A 12,230-nucleotide genomic window follows, 5' to 3' on the forward strand; every position below is an offset into this window, starting at 1 on the left:
GTAGAAAGGCTTTCTGCGCCATCTGGGGAAGAAAAGATAGCCTGGACCAGGGGTACAGTCAGTGACTGACTTCTTAAATGCTGTGCTATCTGCCTGGAGAGTTCTAAACTTTTTCTGACTGTTGAACTCCTACTCACCTGTCAAGACCCAGTTCAAATGTCCCTTTTTTAAGGAAACTGTCCTTGAGTCCCTGAATCCACCTTTAATCTAACAAAAAGAGCCCAAGATCCCTGGACCTCCCACAGAAACTGTGCTGCCCCATCACAGTCCAGATATTTTAAATCACCTGCCTAAAACCACATGGGCCAGCAAGTGACAGATCTGGAACGTAAACCCAGGTGATCTGGCTTCAATGTCTATGCTGTCATGAGGCTATACATACACATTCAGCACACACACACACATCCCTGACTGCACACATATAAACACATGCTCACACATTCCACACACACGTATACACATCACGTCTATAAATACATGCATGGACACAACACACGAACATACACAGTCCTATTCTTTTGCACATGTGTGACCATTGAATGCATGTGCGTACATATGTGCACACACCCCATAGACATGCAGATAGACCAGACGCGCTCGCCCCTCGCACAAGCTTGTTCCCCGGCACACACGCATACAACATGCTAGACCATGCACCAGCCTGTAGGCGTGTACACACAGATGTGCAGGAAGCCCACCTGCCCACACACCCCTACATAGGGGCCTACACCTAAAAATAAAATCTGACGCTTACCACTGGGACAGCATGGGTAGGCACACACGAATACATGTGTATGTATCCTCACACATCTAGCTAAAAATTCACGTGTACCATGAACTCAATCACAGACAGAAAAATATCTAACTCAAACATGTGAACTGGAATATTCGAAATTCCACCTTCCTCCCGTGCACCCACAGACATACAGATGCATACTCGGGAACTCGCCCAGGCTCCTGTTCTCTGTCTCCAGGCCCCGCCCTGCCCACCCTCGCCAGGGTAGGAGGTAGCAGGCAGCACGGTGTGTGTGCTGGGAAGAGGGACGGGTCCAGCCCCAGCCCTGTCCTCAGAGCCCACCTGGCCTGGTCCTTGTCTCCCTGATCACACTCCTTCTCACCCCTGCACCACCCGGCCCATGCTGGATCCTGGGGCCAGAGGCAGGCCCAACACACTCCAGGGGCCCCAGATGAGGCCCAGAAATCTGGGAGGGCACGGGGACCCTTCCACCCACCCTCGAGCCCGCGCCCGCTGGCCCCGCTGAGCAGAGAGGAAGAGGAAGCACAGCATGGGCCGGTGGGGAATGGCGGCGGGCGGGGGGGGCGCCGGCACAGACAGCCTTCTGCGCGGCCAGATGGCCGGCCATCTGCGGTCCCCTCCTTCTCTGCCGTGGTTGGGCCTGGTGCCGGGGCGAGCGACCTCGCACGGTGGAGACGTGTGCTGCTTGCCACGCCCGGCTGCTGTGGCCCAACCTCTCCCCCCATAGTGCAGGCACCTCTGTTCTGGAAGATTCTGGGGCTTCGGAATCCAACCCCTTCATCCAATCATTCATTCGTTCCCCAAACACCAAGTGCTTACTAAGTGCTGGTCCTAGAGATACAATGACAAATAAAACAAATATTTGTTGAGTACCTATTCCTCTTGCTTTCTGCTCAGCTGGACAAGTTGGGTTCTCCAGGGTGGAGCGAGGGGTGCCTGTCCCCTCCCAGGCTTCTGGGTCTCATCTGGGCCCGCTGGGTCTGCCTCTGGTCCCGGGATCCAGGCACTTTTCTAGGAATCAACAAATTGGACAACAAATATATATTAGACATCTACTCTGTGTCGGTCACTAGGCTGATGACAACGAGCAAACAAATGTGTATTGAGCACCTACTATGTGCTGGGAGCTGTTCTAGGCACAGGGAATACAGCAGTGAACAAACTAATTATTTGTTGAACACCTACTACATGCCAGGCACTGGGGAGACAGTGGTGACCAAGAAGGACAAGGTCTCTGCCCTGACCAAGTTTGCAGTCTCCAGGGCAGAGGGGACGGATGACCTATAGTGAATACATGAAAAATAAGGGGTGAGGGAAGGACAGTGGTATTCTTATCCATTTGATCATTTTAGATGGGCAGTCAGGGATGCCTTCTCTGAGGAGGTGACATGGAGCAGAGCCCTGGGTGGAGCAAGGAATCAGCCCTCAGGCTCCCTGGGGAGGAATGTTCTGGGCTGAGGGAACAGCCAGCAGAAAGTCCTGCAGTGGGAACGGGCTTCATGTGCCCGAGACAGCTGTGGGGAACCAGGGCCCCTGGGCCGGAGCAGGTGAGCCCAGGGAGGGGCAGGGGTGGGAGGTGAGGGGTGGGTGGGGCCCTGGTAGGGAGTCTGGTGAAAGTGAGGCCTGGGAAGAGACCCCAGGGGTTGCAGGGGGTGGGGGAGCAGTGGGCATGTGAGGTGGCAGTGATATCCCGACATCCCGTGCAAACGTTCTCCCTGGGGCCAACCTCCATGAGGGCTGTATCTGCATTGGTCCCGGTAAGTCTGGGAAATAAGCACCAGGATGATTCCCACTTCACAGACCGGAAGGTGGAGGCACGTGAGAGCACTGCGGTCCGGGGCCTGCATCTCACTGGATGCTCGTGATGCTTCCAGAGCAAGCAAAGGAGACGCCCCGAGCCCACGTGGGCCCTACCCATCACCCTCCCAGTCAGTGCTGCCCCAGCCGTGGGCTCTGACGGCAATGTCCCCAGCCGACCCCTCTGCTGGCGCCTGAAGCTGTCAGCCCTGATTCCCCGTGGGCTTAGTCACCCCATACAAGTGACATTTATTTATTCCCTCGCACGGAGTGTGGCGAGAATTAATTATTCAGCGCCAAGGAAGCACTTTGAACATAAAAAGTACTGAGGATGACCGTGACATTACAGAGAATAATGTTCCCTCCTCATGCCCGCCTGCAGGTCTGGGTGCCTGAGCTGTCGCCTTCCGTGGTCCCCTGACCACCCGCCCCGCCGCCCATGATGGGGGCGGAAACCCCCCGCATGGGGAAAAATGATCTGAGCTCAGAATTTCGTTTCTATGCAAGCAGGAAGGAAGAGAGGGAAGGAAGAAGGAAAGGAGGGGAGGAGGGGAGAGGGAGAGAGGGAAGGAGGGGGAGGAAGAAGGAGAAAAAGAGAAGGAAAGGAGGGAGGGGAGTTTCACACTTCATATTTTTTAGCTGCTCTGTGAGTTACGAAGGTGGTACAGAAGTGAGTCGCAATGATACAGTTACAGTTTATAAGGCACTTGCTCTGTGTTATTTTCATGAGGTCTGCAAAACAGGGTGGTTTCTCAGAGCAGAGAAAGGGTTGCAGCCCCATTTTACAGATGAGGAAACTGAGGCTCTGGAAGGAGCAGCAAATACCCACCTCCCACAGCTTGGCCACAGTGGCCAGGAGCAAAACCTGTGAAAAGGAGTGTCGGGGGCTGACCCCAGGGGCTGCCCGCCGAGAGTTCTCACCTCTGTCAGGACAAGCCCCAGCTCCCTGGGCACTGGTATCCCCTGGGCACACGACACCAGCCCTTGAACTTGAGCCTCTGCCCTGCTGCCACCCTGAGGATTCGTGCATCCCGCCTCCCCCAGCTGGATGCCAGAGGGAAGGAGGCGAGAGGGGAGATCTTGCCGGGGAGGGGAGTGAGGTGGTGGGGATACAGAACAGCTTGCCAGGGAGCTTGAAGTTTGATTTGATTTAATATTTACCCCAAAGAAACCCCATCAGGCAGAAGAGACAGCTGGAGACCAGCAGAGCTGAGTTTGCTGTAATTGCCAAGTGAGATGGTCTTTGTTCCTACCTTCAGAGGGAAAAAAAGGTTGCAGGCCACACTTGACTCCCCCCTCTAGGCCAGAGCTGAGCAATCCTAGTGGAGGTGGAGAACGGGGTCTCTGGGCCACCTGCACGCTTCTTTCTGGGGGTCCCAGCTGTGCCGTGATTCAACTCCACACACCACAGTGGCCAGAACCATGCCTGCATTCAGTAGGGGCCCAGTAAATGCCTGCTCGTGTGTCCCGGGTGTCATCTGAGGGCCCCTGTTCAGTGAAATAGAGAAGGACTGGGGGAAGCAGAGGCCTTGCTGGGACAGATGACTTAGGCTCTCTGTGCCTCAGTTTTCCTATCTGTAAAATAGGGGCAAAAATGCTAGAACAACACCACAGACTAATGAGGATTCGAGGACCTGTTCCCAAAGTGCTGACCTCCCTGGCCATCCAGTGGTTGAGACTCCGAGGAAGACGCCACACTTCCACTGCAGGGGACACGGGTTCGATCCCTGGTCAGGGAACTAAGATCCCACATGCCCTGCTGGTGCAGTCAAAAAATTAAAAATAAAAATAAAGGTAAAAAAATAAAAAGACAGCACCTGGTACGCAGCAAGTGTTCTTTAAGGCGGAGCTACTGGGAGGGACCGATCCAAGCAAAGCCCCTGGCAGACAGGCGGTCTTCACAGCTAGATTCAAATCCTCTCACCCGTTCCAGCCTCCTGGACAGATAAATGGCATAGGAAAGGGGGTGGGGTTCCCTGGTGGGAAGGAGGGTGCTGGCCTCAGGACCCCCTCACCTGCCCACCTGCCCACTCCCAAACCCCGCTCAGATTGCAGGATGCTCTCCATGTTAATCAGGCCTCAGGGGTGGCCCTGACGTTTCCCTGTGTGGCCGCCCCCATGGGTCATCACTGAGTGATGTGTGTTTTGAGCCAGAAGACGCTCCGGCTGTAAGTCAGGGGGCTGCGCATGGGCATGGAGGCCCCGCAGCCACCTGGCTGCCTTCAGCCAGGGCGGTGGGTGGAGACCCCACAGGCTCCTTGGACAGCTGGGAACCTGCTAGAGGCTGCTGCCATGGCAACAGTGCTGGTTGCCCTCACTCCGCGTGGGCCCCATCCTGCCTCTCCTGGGCACTGACTGAGTGGGCTGGGGCTCAGCTGGTTACCCCTCCCTCCTCCTCCCCCAGGGGTCACTCAGGGGTCCTGAGAGCTCCCTGCCCACTTGCTACCCCAGCAGAGCAAAGCCAGCTCTAAGACATCCCTCTCATAATAATAACTAATACCAGCTGACATGTATTGTGTACTCAGCTCTTTACAAGTATTAATGACTTAATTATCATGATAACCCATTTAATAGCTAAAAAGACTATAGTCCAAAAGGGCAAAATTGCTTGCCCAGGGTCACATGACTAGTAAAGAGCAAAGCCAGGACTTGAACCCAGGATGCTGGCCCCAGAGTGCCATTGCATAGCATAATGCAATGGTTAAGATACAGACTCTGGAGTGAGACAAGCTGTGTGAGCCTGGACAAGTTACTGAACCTCTCTGGGCCTCAGTTTCCCCTTCTGCAAAGTGGGATAATAGTACCTGCTTCAGAGACTCCTGGGAAGGATGAGATGAGTTACTACATGCAAAGCACTTAGAGCAGCAACGAGCACAGAGTACGCGCCTGGGGCTTACCCAGTTTTCCCGCAGAAACAGATGAGGATTTGCAGCCAGGTCCTCCTGGGGAGGACAGCAGCGGGAAGAGGACAGAGAAGGAGGGGATGCCAAGCTGAGGTGTCACTTGAGGCACCGTCCCAGCCCTCGCCTGATCCGCGGGGGACTCTGGAGCGTGAGTTACACCTCGAAGTTTGTCCTGACTCCAGAGCAGGGGGCTGGACCCCCACACTGTCAATGGTCGCCTAAGGGCTGTCCCAGCGGGATGACAACTCCCAGGCCGGCCAGGCTTTCTGGACACGGGGCCAAAGCTGTGTGCAGAAGCGAGGCAAGAGTACGGGCAGTCAGGAGCAAAGCACACGGAATTGCAGAATCACAGAATTGCAGAATCAGAGGAGAGACCCAGGACTTGTGGGTGGAGCCCTGCCTGCTGTCCTAGCCATTGTTATTTACCTTCCTAGGACGCCACAGCAAACCTGTCTGACCAGTAGAGTTGCCCTCGTTTTACCAGAAGGCCACTTGGTTTGGTCAGAGTCACACAGATTTGGGGCGGGGAGCCAAACCTCTAGACTTTCAATTCTGCGCAATTCTCACTGCACCCTGAGACCTGGTCATGGGTCACCTTCTGCAGTACCTAGAAAAGATGATGCTTAATTGGGCAGGAGGAAAGTTAGCAGCTCAAAGGCCTGGGGCACCTGGAGGAGGTTGTATCAGTCAGAATGTCTTAGGCAGCAAATTTAAAAATCCGAATTCAAACAGCTTTAATAATGAAAAAGATTTCTATTTTCCATGATAAGAAATCCTGAGGTGAAGGAGCTCCCGGGCTGGTTGATTCAGCAGCTCAGGGGTGGCAACAGAACCAGGCTCTTTCCCTCTCTTCTCTTTTCTGCTGCCCTCAATATAGATCATGCTCTTCAAGGTCCCCAAATGGCTGCCCAGATCCAGTCATCACATCCCACCGGGACAAAGTACAGCCCAAGATGAGCCAGTTAGCAGCAACAGAGACGTTCCGGCCCACAAAGCCTGAAAGGATTATTATTTGACTCTTTACAGAAAATCGGTTTGCTGACCCCTGACTCAGCTAATTGGGATTCACCCCATGCTGGACTGAGTCACTGTCTCCGAGGGATGAATACGGAACGACACGGTGCTCTCCGAGTGAGGTAGGCTGGTGTCTGGACTGGCGGCTAAGTCATCTTCTAGGTCTTTGCTGCTCAAAGCGTTGTCCACGGACAAGTGGCAAGATCCTCACGTGGAGAAAACCCCGGGCTACTCCCCTTCCCAGACCAAGCACACCAGGACCTACATTTGACCGAGTCCCCACGGGGTCTGTGTGCGTGGGCAAAACCCTAGCCCTGCAGAGGGCTGAAGGTACATGTGGGGACAGATGGGCAGCTGCCCTGGATTGACACTGAGGCGGCCTGGGTTCAAGTCCTGACTGTGACCTTGACCAGTTGTGTGGCTGCAGGCAGCTCTAGCCGCCCCTCAGGGTCTTAGCACCCGCACCTGCTGAACACCACGTGTTAGCATCCTGGGACTGCCATAACAAGGTTCCCCAGACTCTTGGCTTAGGACAAAAGTTCAGGAGGTCAGAAGTCCCACGTCAAGGTATGGGCAAGGCTGGGCTCGCTCCAGAGTCTCCAAGGGAGGCTCCTCCCTGGCTTCTTCCAGCTTCCCATGGCCCCAGGCGTTCCTCAGCTGTGGCTGCATCCCTCCCATCTCCACCTCCATCCTCACGTGACGTTTTCCCTCTGTATCTTTCCTCTTCTTCTAAGGACGCCAGTCGTATTAGATTAGGGCCCTGAATGGCCCCCATCTTAACTGGATTACATTTGCAAAAACCTTATTTCCAAGTCAGATCACATTCACAGGTTCCGGGGACTAGGACTTCAACACATCTTTATGGGGGACACGATTCAACCCATAACATGTGGTGGCACCACCCACACATGAGACACAGGTGAAAAGGGGACACACATGTTTGTGTCTGGGGGGAGGACAGGGCTGATGGAGGAACAGCTGGCCAGCTCTGCTGGAAGCTTCCTGAAGGTAGCTGGCCCAAGGTGACCTCAAGGAGAGCATCTCTACCCCCTCAACTGCCGCCCTCAAGGGCCTGAGCTGCTCCAGGGACCTCCTGGGTCTGTAGAAACCAGGTCCAAGAGTCCTCAGCAATTCCTGGATGAGAGTGAGACAAGCAAGGCATCCAGGTGCAAGTTTCAAGGAAGCGCTCATTCATTCTCAGGTGCCGCCTCTGTGGAGAGGGCGCACCTCCCTCCGCTCTGTGCCCTGAGTGCCGTGCTCACCTCACTCTTGACCATTGCTGGTCCTCAGCTCTGCCTGTCATCCCAAACATCTCCTCTGGGTCTCTGTTCCCAACTGTGGAAGGGGAGCAGGTAGGCTCTGCCCCAACATTTACTGTGTGAACAGAAAAAGTCCGTTTGACTTAGATAAACTGAAAACATCCAGAAGTGTACCCTGAGCACCTAACTGGTGTTGAAAAACCAGGTATATTGAGTGAACGAGGAAGTAAATTCCCAAATCCAAATTCCTCACCGTGACCCACAAGGCCCAGCATGATCTGGTCCCGCTCACCTTACTGGCCTCATTCCCACCATTTCCCCCCTAAACCATTAGGCTCCAACTACACTGACCTCCACGTTCTTTCCAAAACATGCCAAGCCCACTCCAACCTCAGGACCTTTGCACGCACTGTGCCCTCGGCCGGCATGCTTTTCCCCGGATACCCAGGTCTGGCTCCCTTATTTTATTCAGATTTCTGTGCAAATGTCACCTCCTCAGAGAGGCCTTCCCTGCCACTTGATCAAAAGTAGACACGCTCACTCCACCCCTACCTCCACCCCACCAATACCCAGTCACATTCTGTCCCATCAAACTACTTTAGTGTCTTGATAGAACTCACAACTGGAGTGTGGAATTCTCACAGGCATTTATTTATCCATTGGCCATGTCCTCGGTGCCTAGAACAGTGGCTAGCACATAGTAGGTGCTCAGGAAAAATTTGCTACTTGACTGAATGAACCCCTTTCCCACTGGAACCCAGCCAACCTCTTAGGGAACACTCAGGCATCCCCAGGCCCCTGCATTCAAGGCCTGGCAAGCCTCACCCTGCAGTGGAATTTTCCAGATGAAGCTGTTCCTTTGTGCTTCAACCAGGCGTTTAATCTCAGCTCATCGCTGGGCAGGAAGGAGCCTGCTTTGCTAAAGGACTTCTGTCCTAAAGCTGCCAGGTAACATGAGACGGGCCTCTCAAGAGGAAAGCACAGCTCCCCACCCCACCCCTGATAAGCGTCCAGCGGCCCCGTCACCTTCTCCAGGCAGCATGCCTCCACCCACAGCCCTGGCCACAGGCTGAGCCCACCCTGTGCTCACTCCCCAGCCGGCACCCCCCAAACTGCACGATGGCCCTTCAGCGGGCCAGGAGATCTTAAAAACTCTCTTTAAAAATAGCATTACTAATTTTCTTTTTTTTTTTTTCTTGTTAAAAATTTACACATGTAATCCACATGTGCTGACAGTGAAAAATGCCAGCATTTCTAGTGGGAAGTAGATCGTCATCCCCCAGATTCCAACCCCCAGCATAGAGATGAAAACCACAGTCAAAGGCGGTGGTGCCCTTGGGAAGGACTGGATTCCTTTAACACATTCTTGTATGGCGCCCCTAGCAAATCCTCTAGGGCTGTTATATTCTTACCCCCATTTTACAGATGGAGAAAGTGAGGCTCAGATAGGGACCGAGCTAGCCAATGGTGGGCAGTGGTGAACTCAGACGGTCTGGCTTTGATCCTCACTTTGACCACTACACCATACCACTTCTCGGCAGAAAATTTCTTGATTTGGTTTTTAACTTTTTTTTCCTTTTTTTCCCATTTTCTGTTCCATGTTGTTCTCTGACTTGCTTTTCTCATTTAACACTCCATGTCTGGGACATCAATTCATGGCAGAGGGAATTCCTGGCAGTCCAGTTAGGTTAGGACTTGGCACTTTCACTGCCGAGGGCCCAGGTTCAATCCCTGGTCAGGGAACTAAGATCCCGCAAGCTGCGAGGTGTAGCCAAAAAAATAAACAAATATTTCTTTAAAAAATTCATGGCAGACATACATAGGTCACCCCATCTGTGTTGTATCACTAGCCCCTGACACAGCACAGAACTACTGTGATCATTTGGGTCAAAATGGTCCATTTGTGATCATCTTAAATTCTCAGTACATAATTCATTTGAATGTGCCCTATAGTAAATATGTGATACAGTGAGTACTTTTGGGGAAAACTGGTAAGATCTGGGCTCATTGGGCAGGAGAAGGTCTAAGTTTCCCTGTCACCCACAGAGTCTAGGCTAAATCTTGAGATGGTGCTGGTGGAGAGAGTAAATGCACTATTATCCAGAATGTTCCCAGCTCCAAAGAGGCCACAAGGGTGAAACGTCCCTTTTGCTGATCAGCTACATGTCTAAGGACTCCAGAATGTCAAGCCTTCAAAGTACTGTGACTCATTCCCTGAACAACGATGCTTGGTAATTCACAAAGCAACCCTAGGTACACCACAGTTTATCCCCATCTCCAAAGAAAGTCCTACTCAGAGTCTCCCCTGAGCAGATCAAGAGAAACAAATCCTCTCTCCACTTCAGGCCCTGGATGCTTTTCTGGGGCTGGCATAAAGGGAGTGAGGAGGGAAGGGCATGAGTTGTCACAAAGTCAAAACGAAACTACCAACAACCCAGTTCTCTGTCTCCCAAGCGTGACTCACCCGGTGAAAACCAGAATATCATTCCAAGTGTCAGATCTGCAGAGCTGCCTCCGAGACTTGGGTCTTATCCAGCTTAAATGAGCCAAACATGCCAGCATCTTCCTCAGGTTCCTGCGAGTGGTGCTTTGTCTTCTCCCTGCGGCTTTTGTTTTTGAAAGTTCATAAAGAGGAACCCAGGAGGTCAGGAGACAGCAGGGTGGCCATTTCCTTCCCCAGGACAACATTCAGACGGTTTCTACATGCCTCCCAGCACCTGCCTCCTGCCAGGGACCAAACCGGTACTGTTGGCACCCAGGCTGCCCCAGAGCACAGAGGACACCAGGACCCTGGCTGGAGGTTGAAACGTACTCCTTTGGAGAATCATCTGGCCTCCTCAGACTGGTAGGGCCAGGCAGCGGCAGGGGGAGTTTATCATCATTAGGGGCGAGTTAACTTTGAACAGGGGAGAAATGCTTTTAGAGTAATGTTATTAGCACTGGATTCTGGAACGCCTTTTCTATTCTTCTAAGTAGTATTCTCTGCAGCCCTGTGCACTCCACAGAGGAGGAGGAAATTGACTGGTTTGTAGATGGGGAAAAGGCTGAGCCATTTCTAGTTCCTGGTTTTATTTATATGAGGGAATTCACAAGGTAATCTCAGAACACTACAGTTTGCCTCGTGGGCCATCATGCTACTAAGTATATTTTTGGTGCATATGTTAATCCATAACGAGTCATAGAAAAACCAGCACAACGTGACCTATGTCAGTTTTCAGCCTTGATGGGTAATGGGATGGGAGGCAGTGGGGATAACAGCAGCTAATACCTACGAAGAGCTTTGTACAGGCTGGGCACTGTCCAAACACTTTGCATGAATTAACATTTAACTCAGATAATGGCCCAACGAGGGAGGTACTAATATGATCACCCTTTTACAGATAAGGAATCTGAGCTACAGAAAGGTTAAGTAACTTGCTCGAGGTCACACAGCTAGAAAAATGGCCAAGCTGGGATTTGAACCCAGGAGACCCACCTCCATGGTTTGTACTCTTAACTCTATGGAGTGTTGTGTGATTGTATAGATATTGGCAATAAATGGACTCTCTGCGACGGACCCATCACAGATTCCCAGCCTTTTCTCCATTCCTGCATCAACCACCATGTCCAGAAGGTCTAACTATTTGCTCCCTCAGGATCCTCTGCAGTTCTGGCCAATGAGATGGAGGCTGAGGCCAACCGGTACAACTGTAGGAAAGGTTTTGCTTTCCCTGATAAAAGGAGCAAAGGTAGCTGATGCCCTTGTGCTCTTTATTCATGCCTTGAACATGGATGTGATGCCTGGAGTCATGGCAGCCACCTTGTGATCTGATGGAGAGGGCAAGAGAAGCACAGACAGTGACCTGGAATGACCTGAGCTTTGGAACTGACTCCCACCTCCCAGACTTCTTTTTGTATGGGAAAACTAAACCCTGTTTGTTTACATCACTGGGTTAGGTTTTCTGTTACTTGTAGCCAAAGATCATACCAAATATTCTTTTCTCCCTTCCTGACTCTCTCTTATTCCCACTTGAAAGTAACTGGTTGTTAAAAGCCAGCATCTTAGAAAAAGTAGGGGGACAGGGAGAGGCCTCTTTCTGAGACTATTCGATATGGAATTCCAGCCTCCTGCGGCTTTTTTTTTTTTTTTTTTTTTTTGGCTGTGCCTCACAGCATACAGGATCTTAGTTCCCCAACCGGGGATCGAACCCGTGCTCCCTGCAGTGGAAGTGCAGAGCCCTAAAAACTAGACCTCCAGGGAATTCCCTTTCCAGCTCTCGTTTACTGAGCACCTACTGTATTCCACATATCCATGTGTATCATGGGCTCCAGGTCCATTTTTCCATCAACACTCTTACAGCCTAGGAGGGAGACCACATTTGGCTCCATTTTACAGATGGTGACACTGAGGTGCTGGGGCTTTAAGAACTTGCCCAGTGAGTGGGGAGCAGATTCACCCAGGCCAGCCTGACCTCAAGCGCAGGGTCTTCCTGTTCTCAGCTGCGGTGCTCCGACCCACGA

At 52.3% G+C, this 12,230-nt stretch overlaps 1 long non-coding RNA gene across 1 annotated transcript in view; it reads right to left on the minus strand.

Moving 5' to 3' along the window:
- The window catches only part of LOC116764907, a 30,481-nt gene extending 20,159 nt beyond the window's left edge, over positions 1-10,322 (minus strand). The window contains exons 1-2 of the long non-coding RNA XR_004353077.1: positions 10,195-10,322; positions 1,631-1,768 (exon numbers count right to left, since the gene is read on the minus strand). This is a non-coding gene — a long non-coding RNA (uncharacterized LOC116764907). The remainder of the gene's footprint in view (positions 1-1,630; positions 1,769-10,194) is intronic.
- Positions 10,323-12,230: the final 1,908 nt, after the last annotated feature.

This window comes from Phocoena sinus, chromosome 14, assembly GCF_008692025.1.
Source record: "Phocoena sinus isolate mPhoSin1 chromosome 14, mPhoSin1.pri, whole genome shotgun sequence".
Taxonomy (NCBI): Eukaryota; Metazoa; Chordata; class Mammalia; order Artiodactyla; family Phocoenidae; genus Phocoena; species Phocoena sinus.